This window comes from Aythya marila, assembly GCF_965140915.1.
Source record: "Aythya marila genome assembly, chromosome: 4".
NCBI lineage: Eukaryota > Metazoa > Chordata > Aves > Anseriformes > Anatidae > Aythya > Aythya marila.
In genome coordinates, this window is record NC_139045.1 from 11,134,442 (window position 1) to 11,150,092 (window position 15,651).

A 15,651-nucleotide genomic window follows, 5' to 3' on the forward strand; every position below is an offset into this window, starting at 1 on the left:
ATCGAATTTCATGTTTATTGCACTCGAACTATGCATTAACTAACAGAGGACAGGAACAAGACCAGAAAACATCCCTTTTGAAATTATTCACTTATTAACTAAATGACTGTACCAACAGTGCAGTCTCCTGTGAAAAAAATAAAATAAAATAAAATAAAATAAAATAAAATAAAATAAAATAAAATAAAATAAAATAAAATAAAATAAAATAAAATAGTATCATTGAATGACTTGAGGTAAGCAAGCAGTAGAAATGTGCAGCTCAGCAGAGGTGTGATTATTCCAAAGTGTTTATTCTGAAATACATTTGTAATTGAGTATCTCAACATCACTGCCCTTCCCAGATGTTTTAGATGGGCTTCTTCCAGTGAAATATGTTGCATGACTTCAAGGAAGTTCCCATCAGTTGGGAATTGTGCCTGAGAGTTTTACTGTGTGAGTCAAGGTCCAATTCTGACATCTAGAATTATAAGGAAATCCCAGCAGAAATGATTTTTTTTTTTTTTTTTTGAGAAAAGACACTGATGAACATTTTCATTTAACTCCCAGAAACTAAAACAGTTACGTAAATTCATTGAAATATAGTGGGTTTTTTTTAGAACTCAAAACTTACAGTCTTCCCATCTCCATTTCACTTCAGCTGGATATTCAGCCCTTGCTTCCTCAAATTCTTTACAGTCCAGTGTAGCCTTAAGCATATACAGTCTTCCCTTATTTTCATGATGACATTTTCCTTGCTGTTTTTTTGTTTGTTTGTTTTCCATTTAGATGTTCTTTATTGGCAGCACAAACACAAGTTTGTTATTTTTAAAAGTGAAATCATAAACATACTAAATCATAAACATACTATGCAAATCCAACATGAACACAAAGCAATTCCGTATCACTAGGAATCAGATCATCTGTTGTCTTTTAAGTGTCAGAGGTCTTTATAAAGACGACATGGATGCCCCACGAATTCCACACCAAACAATTTGACTATTTGGAATCAGCATATAATGTTCCAGTTCTGACTGAACTTCATTACTATCCAACCTCAGTACCAGAAGAGAGAGAGCACAACGCTCTTGACAAATATATAGCTTAGCAGGCATTAATGTTTTGTACTTCTTCCATTTTTCATCTCAGATCCAGATAATTCAAGATATGCACTACAGTAAAAAGCTGGCAGAAATACTGTTCTTCGCAGACTCCCAGGGGCTTTTATTGACATAGCACAGTAAAAAAGAAATCAAAGTTCTCCATTCCTATGGTACAGCCAGTGGATCAGACTGCCTTCCCCTCTATGCATTCCTATCAAAACGGGCCTCTCACCAAGTTTTGAGTTGAGTGGGGAAAAGAAAGAAAAAAAAAAAACAAAAAAAAACTATTGTATTACTGTTTCAGACCAAGATACACTCCCAGTGAAAATACTACCTAGGCATAAAAAGTTACACTTTCATCATCAGTAGTTATCACAAATAAGACAAGGACTGCCTCCTTGACTAGCAGATGTATCAAGGTTAGGGGAACAAATCACCCACATACAGTATTACATCAGTATATCATTAAAGTGAGGTTCGGATCTGAAATTAATCGCATTCTCATAAGGTGGCATACTGACTAATAAGAAAAAGTATTTGCTGGAGGTAGCAATTTTTTCCTATTAGTGATGGTTCTGCTCATTCCAATTATTCTCATGAGCACCACGACACAGTATTTAATCTAGGTTAGAAAGATGAAAGAAATAGAAAAAGAAATGGTACATAGCAGGGAGAACACCTGTACCAAAGCAATCCTCCAACTTAAAATACTGGATATTTTCCTTCAAACCTGCAGACAGCATATTCAGTTAATACTAATACATTCTTTCAGTTAACTAAGCTGAAAGCTGCTGGAGAAATTTATTGCTGTAGGACTTTCAGGTAATCATTAAAAAAATAAATAAGAGATTAAACTTACAAGGTACTATTTGAGGAGGGGGGTGAGGGGTGTTAAACAGAACTTTGATCCTTGAAACATTTTGTCAATGGTTCTTTGGGAAGATAAACGATAATGATTGTATTTCTCAACACAGGGCCTGTTATTATCTTCACAGAATCACAGAATTTCTAGGTTGGAAGAGACCTCAAGATCATCGAGTCCAACCTCTGACCTAACGCTAACAGTCCCCACTAAACCATATCCCTAAGCTCTACATCTAAACATCTTTTAAAGACTTCCATCCTCGTTAAGGAAAGAATTAAAACTTTTTGTTTCACACACAGGCTCACTTCCAGAATGCTTTAATTCCACCCACGTTGCTTTTGCTGGTTGGCTTAAGGGTCTGCAATAGCCAATGGGATGCACTGAAGGCAGAAGGCACTAGTGGAATTTAAGATGACTGGTCCTACCAGTACCACTTGAAATATTTAAAGCCTCAAACCAGAAGATTTTGCTCCTGGAAAAAGGAGAATGGGATGTCATTGGTTTAGGGAACAAAACTGACACTTAAGAGCTTTCCACTAGTTTTCTGATGTGCTAGCGTACCTTCATGTGTGTGTAACTGAAAGAAGTTTGTAAAATGTTACTGTAGGAAAAAAAAAAAAAAACTGATTGCTAAAGTTAAAAAAATATAAAAAGTATCTCCAAGACATTTCCAAAGTAGTTGATAATTGATATTTCTGGACATCTGAACCCATGACAAATCCATATAATTTAAACATGCATGTATGCCCACACTAGCTACTATAAAACTCAACCTTTCATATGCATACACACTCATAAAGCTCTTTCAGGCAGGAAGGCAATATAAGCCCAAAAAATTGATAATGATGCTACTAAATGAGAAAGATACTTCCAGTTAATGATGATTTCATAATGCTTTCAATGAGTATTTCAGGCTCTTGCTAATTCTCTGGTGTTGGTTCCTTTAATAACAGGATTTTTTCTTCCTTTACTCATGCAGAGAATAAATGAACTGCCTGTTGAAAATCCTGCATCTTTTGACTTTGTGCCTTCTACATACATCAACCTTACCTGCTGGCGAGTCATGCTGAAGCTTCACAACTGCCCAGAGAGAACATAGTACATAACTTAGTGTTGTTTGTGGAATCAGAAAGACTAAAGCACTGTAAAGGCAGTTACTAAGTCATGTCTGCTACCCAAAGACAGTTTGAAATATGTGTGTATAATTTTCAGACATTGCTTATACACAAAATATGGAGATTGCACAATACCCTTAGTTAAGCTAGCTCAGGTTTTTACTTCACTTTAACTATTAGAGAGCTTTTCCTGATACACATCCTAGACTCTCCTTAGAGCAAATTAAGACAATTACTTCTTGTCCTAGCCATTTTGGATACAGAGAACATTTTATCCATCTTTCCAGCAGACTTTAATGTATTGGAAATTAATTACTACCTCCTCCTCCAACTGCTCTTCTCAGTATAATTCAATGTCAAATCACTCAAATATTTCCCAGGGCTTTCTTTGATATTTCCTCTTGCTACCTCACCTCATGCTTCGCAAATTTTTGATATATGGGTTCCTTAACCGAACACAGTACTCTCTGCTGAAAACCAAGTTCATATTTCTGCATCACAGAGTTGGGAATCATCTCTTCCAAGCACAAAGGGTTTTCCAGTAACAGCTATTCTGAGTTATACAATTTTCAAGACCATGTTTAAAATACCTCTCTCTGAAGTATACTCTATGCACCAGGATATGGATATTAAAACTTATATAATTCAAAATATTTTTTCCAGTTCAGAAGCTTGAGGACTTACAGATTCCAAGTTTTATGCTGAACTGGGGTCACACAGCACCACAAACTGAAGTATTCCCTTAAAATGCCTGGCAAACAGCCAGTTTTCAACACAACTTTTATCCCCAGTGTTAGAGCTCCCACTAATCCAGTGCTATATGGGCTTAAAGAAACTGAAAGCTACCTTCACTCAGTAAAAACATCTCTGACACTTTTGTACTCTCCATAAGCATACCAATTATTTGAAGTTCTTCTCAATAAATACATAGGCAAATAATAAAAATAATACAATAATAATAATTATTAAACGAACAGCAAAAGCAAGAAGAGTAAAAGGAAACCTATCAAGAAACGTAACAGCACAACAGGATGAAAAAGAAACAAAATGAAGAAAAAGATAAAGCATAAAGAACAGAGGTATTAAGAGAACCAGGATGTTAACGACAGCCTTCACCTCATGCTCTCAGCTGATTCAGATGAGAAAATACTATCTAAAATACTGGCAGATGTTCAGAGACATCAAGATCCATCGGGGAAAAGCCATGGAAAGGTGCCCAACTCCTTTTTTTTTTTTTTTTTGGTAGGTATTCCCAGACTGCCACCTATGAATCTCTCTCACGACTGTAACACCAGTGAGACTAAAGAAAGTGAAGTTTTAATACTTTCTAATTTAAATCCATCTTCTTCTGTCATTCAACTTACCCAGGCCTTTCATATTCATTTATTACTAGGCTTGTCTATACTCTAGTATAAGTTTATATTGAACTAACAATAAAAAAGGAATATGGAAGATTGCTGGTACTAATGGCATTACCAGCTAAAAACTAAACATGGACACTTCAATACAAAAGGCGTCTGTTGGTGAGGTATAGGAGGATGTACCAGCAGAGGAGCTTACTTCCACTTCTCTCTTCCCCTTCTGCTACATATATATTCCCCAGCATTGGGCCTGGCTTTTCATACTTAGACAGACTTCTCTCCTTAATATAAGTGCAGGACACACAACCTCCAAGGGCTCACACTGCCTAACAGCAATGTGGTTTTGTCTGCTAGACCAAGTTTAATATAGCTGAAAAATATGTGTTCCAAAAACCACTATTTCATGATTTGTGCCTGAAGCATCAATATTTTTGTAGCACTTTATTTACCCGCAACAGGCTATATACAGCTCAGAACAGGTATCTTGGTATCTCTTCACCTATAAAAATGTGTTTTATTATTATACTGGTGAGTGAAAAACTAGCTACCTCACAGTATAATATACTCTCAGTACTGCAAAGCCAAACATGGGTTTCTCATCTGTGGTTTTGCAGTCCGTGCTGATCCTCAAGATTAGAGCAGAGCCCAGTCAGAGAAGATTGCTCCCCTGGTAACAGAGTTTCATTAACTTGATCAAGGGTTGTATTAAAGCATTAAGTAAAACCTTGAATCATTGTCTTTTGCAGATCTTGCAGACACTCACACACCTAATGTATATTTGTATGGAGAATCAAATGTATAAAGACAACATACACAACAGCAAGTAAACCCATATAAAACTGCTAGTTATAGCAGATCCTAAGTTTCTCAGTAAACATGCAGTGTTAACAGCAAATTATTTCTCCATGGAGAAATTTGAGTCATCTTCCTCCTCTTTTTCTTAATACTCCTCACTTTCTTTGTAAAAATAAACAAATAAAAGGCAAACAAACAAACACTAACCACTACAGATCTATATAAATTAGTGAAAAAAGTAAATGTTCCATACTATCAGTCCTTTTAGTATTATTCGGATATTAATTATTTAATGTCCATATGTAAAATGATCTAAAGATAAGAAGAAATAAATTTAGTATTGCAAAGGGGAGGAGTGAAAACCACCACATGTGTTTGCCACTGAAGTACTGCTCACAACAGTACTGCTACTGATCTCCATTCAAGCTATTTAAGTGAAAAAAAGGTTGATCTAGTAATCTGGAAAAAAATCACTCTTCCACTTTGAGCAAGAATCAATTAAGCCTAAAACTATAATATATAGTATATATATTATAATATATAATATATAATACAGAGAACAAGATATGCAACAGTCACTAGAAAATTATTATTAAAACAAAACCAACAAAACAACAAAACCTGGTACAAACTGTACCTCTAACAATATCATGAAATGTTCTAACAGAAAAAAATATGTACATATTAATTAGTTAATCTTCCTGGTACTTTGCTAACTTTCCCCTGTAAGTCTGCTTTGTCATATTTACTTTGCATCCATGTAATTTTTTGTTTCAGATAAATAGCATAGCTTCATCATGACAGTTCAACCTTACCTACAGGCTAACTGGAGATGGAGTTTCCATTTTCAACCTCAAGATTGGATGTGCTTGGCCGGGCATTGCACCACAGACTTCATTTTTTTCCTCTGGTAATATAAAGGCAATGAAGCCAGTCAAGTTAATGGAGGTTTGCACTACAGTAAAAACATGTAACTAGGTGCACAGGGCTGTCTGGTTAGAGGGTTGGTCATTTCCTAAGTGCAGCAGGAAGTTCATGCAAAGACATTTTTCTTCCTAGATGAACAAAAATCTGCAACTTTCCTTAAACAACTAACAAGTATCTCCTTCATTCATTAGAATATCAATCTTTTAAATAAATGTTTTCCTGAATAAAAAAGAGATTTCTGTTTATTGCTTGCAAGGCTAGCAGGAAAAAAAAAATGACTTTCCTCTTGAAAAATGCCACTGAGCTGAAATGTCAATAGTCTCATAAAATAAATTGATACCTATAATTGGCTATGACATCTTTAATTAATGGAAAATTAATTCTGAATAATATAATAATAGCTTTACTTGCTGAATCAATGTTTTCAAGTGTATTTCCAGTCTAAAAACATCAGAAATCTGTATCATTGTATCAATAATGAAATGAAAGATAGAACATGAAATAGCTACCTCATAATTACAATCATAAATCTTTGTTATCTTCCCTTTATCATGCATGTATACACAGCTACTTCTGATTCTATTCATTACAGCAAAAAAACAGAAGTCATAAAGGCTTTTAGTTCTTGCACACATTCAGATGAAAAGGACAGATTTTTCTGTCCTTTTTTAAGAGATAGCAAAATTTTAGTAAAATATCTCTCATCATCTTATGCTTCTGAGGAGATAATGCTTCATCAGCATCTTCACAGACAGCATTATTTTTATTTTATAGATGGGGGAAAAAAAGAAGGCATTTAAGAGACTTAGCTAAAGCTCAGCCACCGAGAGAGGCTAAGGAAGAAACTCTGAGCTAACAGGTCCTTGGTCTCTTCACAAACTACAGTTCCAGGTACAGCAATAGCAAAGCAAAGTTTTTCTACAACAAATGTGAGCTAAAAATATCTTCCCAGGTTTTATTACTCTCCTTTCACCATGGTATCTAAAAAAATCAATAAAGACTGATTCATACCATATTATACCATATGAACATTGAGTATATATATAAAAAAAAATATTAATAATTAACTTCTCTCAATTACAGTAAATATAGCTATCCTACCCTAAGATCTAGAGCAAAATATCATATATATTTTTAAATGGGCACAATATATCAAGCATGCCATAAGCTTTGTACATATAGAAAAGCAATGCTGTGACTATAAAAGTCTACAAATTAAACAGGTAAGATAAATGGGGCTCTTCATTTCTCCTAGATACAGAAAATAGAAAGGAAAAATAAATGTGAATGATTAACAATGCTCCATTAACGATTCCAATGGAATGTTCTGCGTGATAAAATTGTGAATGAGAATTTAAGCAAATAGTGACTACAGAACTTTCCAGAAAAAGGAACAGTATGATTTAATAACCATATTATAATTTTCTTCTTATAAAGTTAAGCTTCCACTTTATAATGCATGTATTCATGATAAGGAGCCAAGCATTTACATTATATTCTCAGTGAACTGTAACTGTATGCTATGCTATGAGTATTACTGGAGATGTAGTCAACTATCAATGCCCTTTTCCTTATACACACACACACACACACTTGTTTCTTGAAACACCTTTGTTTGCAGTTATAATACATTGCTGATTCTTCTTCTCTTCTCACACAGCTTATACTGTTGGAGGAAGGAATTTCTAATTCCTAAAGGTCCTATTTATGAGTTGGTGACTTGCAAAGACCTACAACCATTTGTCTTCCTTGAGAATGTAATGGGTGAAATGTAGTGTATCAAGCCTAAAACAGATTTCACCCTGGAATCAGTAGGCAGGAACATTGAAGAACATAATGTAGTGCTATATAATACTCATATATTTAGAAATAATTCCCAAAGGCAGCAGCAGACCAAATTACCCTAATACATCAATCAAGAGAGGGAAACAAGTAATGTCTGTACTCTAAATGTTAGGCTGCTCGTTCTTTATCTGTTCCACATTCTTTCCTTTTAGCTCCATCTGTATTTTCAGCTTATTGGGCAAATTGAGATAAACATTATTCTACCATTAAAAGATCTAGAATAGGAATCTAAAGGATCTAAAGGATTCCTACTCACAATCTCAATAATCTTCCTAGTCTTGATGATTCCTTATTTAACACTCAGTGAGGGGTCAATGGCACAGCATTCTTCATAGTAAGAACACATTCTTCCATCAGAAGTATTTACCATAACAAACCCTTTTCGGTCCTTTTGCAAAAATGAGAAAACTCTTGTAATACCACAGGCTTTCTTGAGAACAAAGCTACTTTTCAGTTTTTCTGACCCCTCTTTACTAAAGAGTATGCTAGGAAAAAATAAATAAATAAATAAAATAAGCCTGGCAGTACTAGGTTTGGAACAGATTTTTTTATTAGTAATATTTTTTAACTTTCTCATGCAAAAAAGAATCTATTTGCTCAGTGGCTAATATTTCAGTAGTTATGACATTAAAGCTTTGTTTACACACAACAAAAACCTACTGTTCTCTTTCACTCGTTTCTCAGGTCATTAAAACCAGGATCATGTAAGATAAGAGTACATCATCACTTAGTTCATGTAAGAATTCAGTAAAATATAACCTCATTAAAAAAAGTATTTTGAAATTTATACTAAGTAATCAATTACATATGTTTTCCAGTATTCAACAATAGAACTTATATCTGAGTATTATGAAGAATAATGTTGTGATCCTTGGCTATATCCAAGCTTTTAACCCTCATGCAAAATTTCTACTGATCTTAGTAGGAGTTTCCTAATAGCTCGCTTCTGTTCAAATAAAAAAATACACTCATATGACAAAAGGTATGTTTTGTGCACCATGATGGTCTAGAAAATAAAAAGGAAGGGTATGTTTTTTTTCCAAGGTTAAAGAATCCATGTAATAAAGATAATATCAACAACTAAATCTCTTATATGTTCAGTTTGAAGTGTTTACTAAAAAACACTAATCTATCTACAGATTCCAGAACATCTGTAGAAGTCAGTCATGTTCTCTTCTTGCAAATCTGTGATGAGATATTTATGTCAAACAGATAATAGACTTCAGCTACTTTGGATCGATTGAAATCGGCAAGGACAGTATGAACAATATGTAATTTTGTAGTTACTGCACTTTTTTTGTAAATTGCTAAATTTGAATGCATTTTTGAGTGTGAATACAGCCTCCTGACTTCAAGAATTACAGACTAAAGGGAACAGAATTGTCCTGAAAGAATGCTGTAATTTGCCAGGTTTTTTCATGGGTCCACTGGACAGGAAGCTAACCATAATTCTGTTTCTACCGTGCCTGTTAATAGTGAGTGACACCTTAGTGTAAGCACAATTTTCAAATTATTAGTTGTCGTTGATCTCAAAATACAGTATTAGTGCATAGAAAAGTCTCAGAGGTAAAGTCACTGACCAAAACATTCGATGGTCATCAGAAGTTTTTTCAGTTAAATAAAGGCCACTGAGAATAAGAACTGAACTTCACAAAAACAAACAAACAAACAAAAACAACAAACCAAGAACAAGACAACATTGTTGTCTTCAGCTAGACCACACAGCCACAAAGATCCAAAAACCCTGGGAAGCCTTTTCCAGCCAAAGCTCCTTAGGGATTTAATTCCACCCTCATCCTATGTATAACAACAGACAGATTAAACAAAAAGACAAAGAGAGACCAATTCTGTTAGTGCACAAGTGTACTTATAAACACTAGTAAGGAAAGATTTTATTTTTTTTTAATAAAAAAATAGAAAAGCTCACCAGTGAAAAAGAAAAAACTTTAAAGCTCTCTTCCTACGTGAAAACCATTCATTACTTATGGAGCTGACTGCAAAAGGCCCTGATTTATCACTGCCCGGAAGCTTCCTTCTGAAAATGCTCCCCAACAACACTAGTCACAAATTGTACATTCATACTTTCAGTGCTTTCTCTCTGTTACACACTGCTCTGGATATACCTGCTGTATATGAAATACAGAACAAAGAAACCTAACAGAGAGGACAGTTTTTGAAAAACAAAAGAACTATGAAAAACTTTTGATTATTCGGAGAAACCTACAACTATAAGTCTGTCATTGGGCAAGTAACCAAAATTTTTACTGACTTTAAATCAAAGAAAGGGGATGGTTCCACATTTGTAGAAGAGTTCTACAATAAGAGAGCAGAAGATAGAGGTGGCTGAAATAGAACAGACTGACTCTTGAATACAAAACAAAACCACAAAAATTTGAATTTTATCATAAGACAAATTCCACCTCTACATTCTGGTAAATTATCTTCTGAAAGCCTGACTTTTCATAGACTCCTTAATAAAACAAACAAAAAAAAATCCAAAAGAATTAACAACATCCAGGTTATAGTATCAGTTCAGCTTATGGTATCAGCTATTATACTGAAACTGCACTGAGTGAGCCTCAAAACTAGAAAAATACAGAATAATCTGTATTTGACTGAGAGGCAAACATAGAACTTAATTTCTTAAAGAATTTTATAAACCAGTAATCCGTTTTTGAATATTTTGAAGATACGCTTATAACAGGCTTATTATTTTCTTACCCATAACATCCATAACATGTTGTCCATGTGAATGACTATTGGAATGAAAAAAAAAAAAAAAAAAAAAAAAAAAGTCTGGCGGTTAGCCTGGCAGTTTTCCGGATCTTTACGGATTTCCACAGGACACTGAAATTTCTGACTTACATCCACTCTTTAAAGCCTTTGTCTTCTACTCCAATCACTTTTCCAAAAGACCCTTTTGGAAATCAAATGAAAACCTGAAACTAATTATTTTCAACAACTTGCTGTTGCCATTTGTGATGCCCTGTAATACCCTTCTAGCCAAGATTTGGGATACGTTTTTGGAAACAGTTAGCAACAAGGCTACGACAACTGTGGGATGCAAAATCTCACGGCAAATAAAAGAAACATTTCCATAAGAAAATGCTGGCTCACATCTCCTGTACATGGCAGCACCAGTCAGTATGTATAGGAAAAAGACCTCTATAAGCTGTGCAAATAGAGTATTTATTTAGCAATATTAAACCAACTCCCACTTAATGAGAAATGTTGTGTACAGGCTCTCAAGTTAGACCTCAAACAGTATAAACTGGCTCAGATAGATGAAATGAAAAATCTGTCTTATTTACATAATGAAGATTCATATTTACATCCGAGTAATAAACACCAAGCTGATACTACAGAATCTGGCTATCCAAACCTGACTGAGAGTCAACAGGAGAAATGCTACCAGCTGAAATCTGTAACCATGTGGTACATTCACAAGTAACCAAACAGATCCTACAGATACATGTTATATAAAATCACAGAGGAAAAACGTCCAGGGCTACGAGATGTTTGGTCAGATCAGAAAACATGAAAATCCATATGCAATGCAAGTAAGGCCAATATATGAGTAATTTATCAACCTTGAGTTAATATTAAATATTCTTAGGAGTTAGCCGAATCTTTTCTTCCTTTAGCTCTAGGCTCAAAGACTTGCTCACAATAAAAATCAGAGATGCAATCTTCAGTATATAAATGAGAAATGTTGGGAAGCTATGCAAAATATAATAAACTCTACTTGCTGTTTGCAAGACAACCCTGAAGGAATTAAGCTGTTCATGCCAAACCCTTGAAGCATTTCATTAAGGCCAAATTCATCAAGCCTTTGATCAAACCACATGGGAAAAGCAGCCAGGGAAATACTTTACTGTCAGAATCCTCCTACAAGACGTTAAAAGCACGAGGAATGGAAGAAACAACAGGTTTAGTGATGTTACATGTCTGATAAGGAAGATCTACGGGGCCAACACAGATCCTGAAGAGACAACAAATAGTCTGTCTCTTTTGTTCATTGACATGGACTTTTGTTTCTTAGGAGTAGAGGGGAGCATTTCGGGGTTCACAGAAAGAGAACTAAACAAGTTTACCATCAGTGCAAATCAAAGCAATTACAAGATAACCAGAGCTATCTACCCAACAGAAACAGCTCTCACTTCACATGCCCTTTTTTCAGAAAAGGGATAGAATGGCAGCCAAGCACAATAAGAAATTCAGTAGATTATGTCTTTGCTCTCTAAAGAGGTAATCAGAAACAACAAAATAAAACCAAATAGCCTACAGGTTCTCAACAACATCTGGTGCAGAAAACTTCATCTCTAGAAGCCATAAAAAGTTTATCCATCTTTTTATATGGCAATATATTATAAATGTTCCATCTTTGTGGTCTCTTCTTAGCATTCATTCCTGTGGTTATCTAAGTTTTCTACTGTTCCTAGATAAAATGAATGCTTTTAAAATACAGGCCTACAGCCACGACATCCACAACCAGAATAACCAGCTTAAGGCTGGGTTTTGATTCCTAACCACGAATGACGTGCCTATGATTAGCAGAAAAGCTTGCAATCAGCCCATAGAGATAGCATGCCTGCTCAGTTCTTCCTTGCTGTCTAACATCTCTTAGGGGAAGGAACCTGTCAGACACGGCCAGAACGATGGCAGCAGTCTCTGAAGCTATCCCAATAAGATACACAAAGCACTGTTAATTATAATACAATCAAAGCAGAAGTCCCTGAGCTCATCACTTCCACTATGCACAAACGAGATTTTCTGTTACCATCAACACCTTCTATTAGCTTATGTCACCTCTTGCAGCACCTCACGTGCAAACATTATAAGAGGACTTCAGAGGTTGACAGTTTGAGTTAATGACTGTACAGAAAAGAACTTGACAAGCATGAGGAAACAACACAAGTATCCCCCTGGTGAGCTGAGCCCCCTAATAAAACCTGGCAGCTTTTACCTAAAAATGTAAATGATTAAACTGTCAAATTAAGAAAGACATGATCTTCTGTTTAAATCAACAAAATAAGTATGAAGAAATGGGAGATGAGCAACAGCAATGGCATTACCTTTGTAAACATTAGGTATATAAAAAGTTTATCAAACTTTTGTTGTTGTTGTTTGTTTTATGATGTATTTCTGCTACTCCAGACTTTTCCATATTTTAAAAAATAGATACCCCACCTTCTGCTTGTGTCTGCTGCTGGGACATAGAAGTGGGGAGATAAGAAACAAAAAGCTACATTAGTAGAACTGCTGCAACCATGATTGACTGAAGATATAGGAGAGGTGAGGTTTATTAAAAGAAATATTTCTTCTTACTGGACCAATTTTATAGCTAGAAAAACCAGACAAGTTCCCTGGACACAAACACATCTTCCAGGATAATTATATAATACCTAAAGAACAGCCCCTGAAGGATTTATGTGCCAAAAGCCTGCTCATTTTTTTTCCTCCATTTCAATTAAACTAATAAAATACATTCCTTATATTATTCACATCTGTTTGCACCACAGTGCAGCATATCTTTGATGAGAACAAATACCTCTTACAACATCTGTGTAATTCAGTGAAAATGGATGATACATGAATTAACTAATGAATAACTTTCAATTAATGGCTAACAAATCAGCAGCTATGATCAGCAACCCTTCCAGAAAATACTTATGTAGCTCTTGGAAAAACACTAAGAATAGCAGAACAGCTGCAACAAAGAAAATGTGAAGTCACATTTTTTTCTGTAACATACTGGAATAACTTCATGTGTCATCCCACTGAACTACCACAGGACTCCTACTTCAGTGACTACAGCTGATAACATGAAATGTGTGTTGCTGCCCACATGCTGTTTTCTTTAATGCGTAAATAGTTGCATTGGCTTTACAGAAAACAGCTACCACACTGGAAAATTGCCAGTTCTGCATGAATTTCGAAAAAGCTACTCTCTTCGCTAAGCAAAATGCTTAATGAGGGACAAGATGTTCAAATCATTTGCATGAGTAACATCTAGGCAAAGCCAACAAGCTTTGCAGGAAAGGGATTATCTTCCTGGGAGGCGCAGGGTATTTTACTCTGCAGAACTAAGATACTCACTGCTATTACAGCTATCATCCATAAAACAGTAAGACAAAAATGGGTATTTTGGATATCAGTTATTTTCACAAATGCTTCAGAGATTTTTTTTAATTTTATTTTGAGTACATGGATATTATTTATTTTATTGGAATCAAACGTGTTTTTTTTTTTCTTTCCCTGTAGAATGGTTTGTGTTGGAAGACACCCTAAAGATCATCTATTTTATACCCTCCTGCCAAAGGCAGGGAAAACTTCCACTAGATCAAATTTTGCTTCTGCTTAATCAACTTTTCCCCCCACCATTTCTTCATATAGCCAAGTAAAAAGCTATAGAAACAGAAGAAGTCACAAAATATTCCACTTAGCTATGTTAAAATTTCAATCTGTTCAAGTGAAGAAAAGATCAAGAAGGTATCCTTGTCTACAATTTACAAGCAACTTTAATGGACAGAAAAACACCAAATACTAAAAGATGTTCTTTATTGTAGCTACAGAAGATGAACTGAGGCCTAATGGGTGGAAGTATATTTACCATTAATTTAAAAGTTTGGATTTTTAAGAAAAAAAGCAAAAAGAGAAGGAAAAAAAAAAAAAAAAAAAAAAAAAAAAAAAAAGCCTTTTAAATAACCTAGCAAGCAAAAAGGTAGCTGTTCCATTTCTTCATACTTTTGGTATCTTTATTTCAATGTTACATAGACCTTTATAGAGAGGTAACTGATAGAGTTTTATGACATAACCTTAAAAAAAAAAAAAAAAAAAAAAAGAGAGAGAGAGAGAGAGAGAGAGAGTCTAGCCAGAGAATCTAACCATCCTTTCTGCTTCTAGAAATCCATTAATATTTTTCTGTCAAAAGCTTTGGCTACATACGTAACAGGAAGCTGTTTGGCATCACCTCTTGTATACACACACGCCATTGCTCTGTTCTCTTTTCTGTGACCCCATCTTCTTTTAAGTTTTGTCATACCACATGCACTGATACTTGCCTTCTACTTGGAGACAGCACCACCTCCTATCTCAGTAAACACAAGTACAGAAAAATGCAAAAGTAATCTGGTTTTGCTCTAGAAACACTGTAAATAAAAGGAATTTCCAACAGGCTAAGAAAAAAAAAAAAGCTACAAAAGACAGGCTCTTGCGCAATAGCAGACTATTTTTTCTTCTATTCATACACATACATCCTTTTAATTTATACTCCGGAATATTGTTACACACAAGTTTAGTCTTATTCAAACCTGTCATTATTGTGAAGACACTCATAAGAGTCAAAACTTCTATGAGTTTGGTCTGCCCTGAATTACATATTTTTTTTATTCTTATAAGTACAACTATTCCTAACAAATACCTATTAGCATGTAAGTATTGTAATGTTAGCGTGCAAAATCTCCTTGCAGCAACAGCATATCAAAATGGAACGCAGGTCTGAAATTAAATCCTAATTCCCGTTAGGATATGCTAATCCTTTCCGTGAAAGGACTGAATATGAAAATAATTTGCAGTACATCTATACAAAAATGTTGCCTGAAGCTGCATCTTTGTACCTTTGAACATGTAGAATTAATGAAAACTGAAACTTCCTTTTC

General features: G+C 34.8%; 1 protein-coding gene across 2 annotated transcripts in view; it reads right to left on the minus strand.

The window, feature by feature from the left end:
• CCSER1 (coiled-coil serine rich protein 1) overlaps nt 1-15,651 on the minus strand; it is a gene marked incomplete at its 3' end in the record, with an annotated part of 642,080 nt that overhangs the window by 538,939 nt on the left and 87,490 nt on the right. The window lies entirely within an intron of this gene.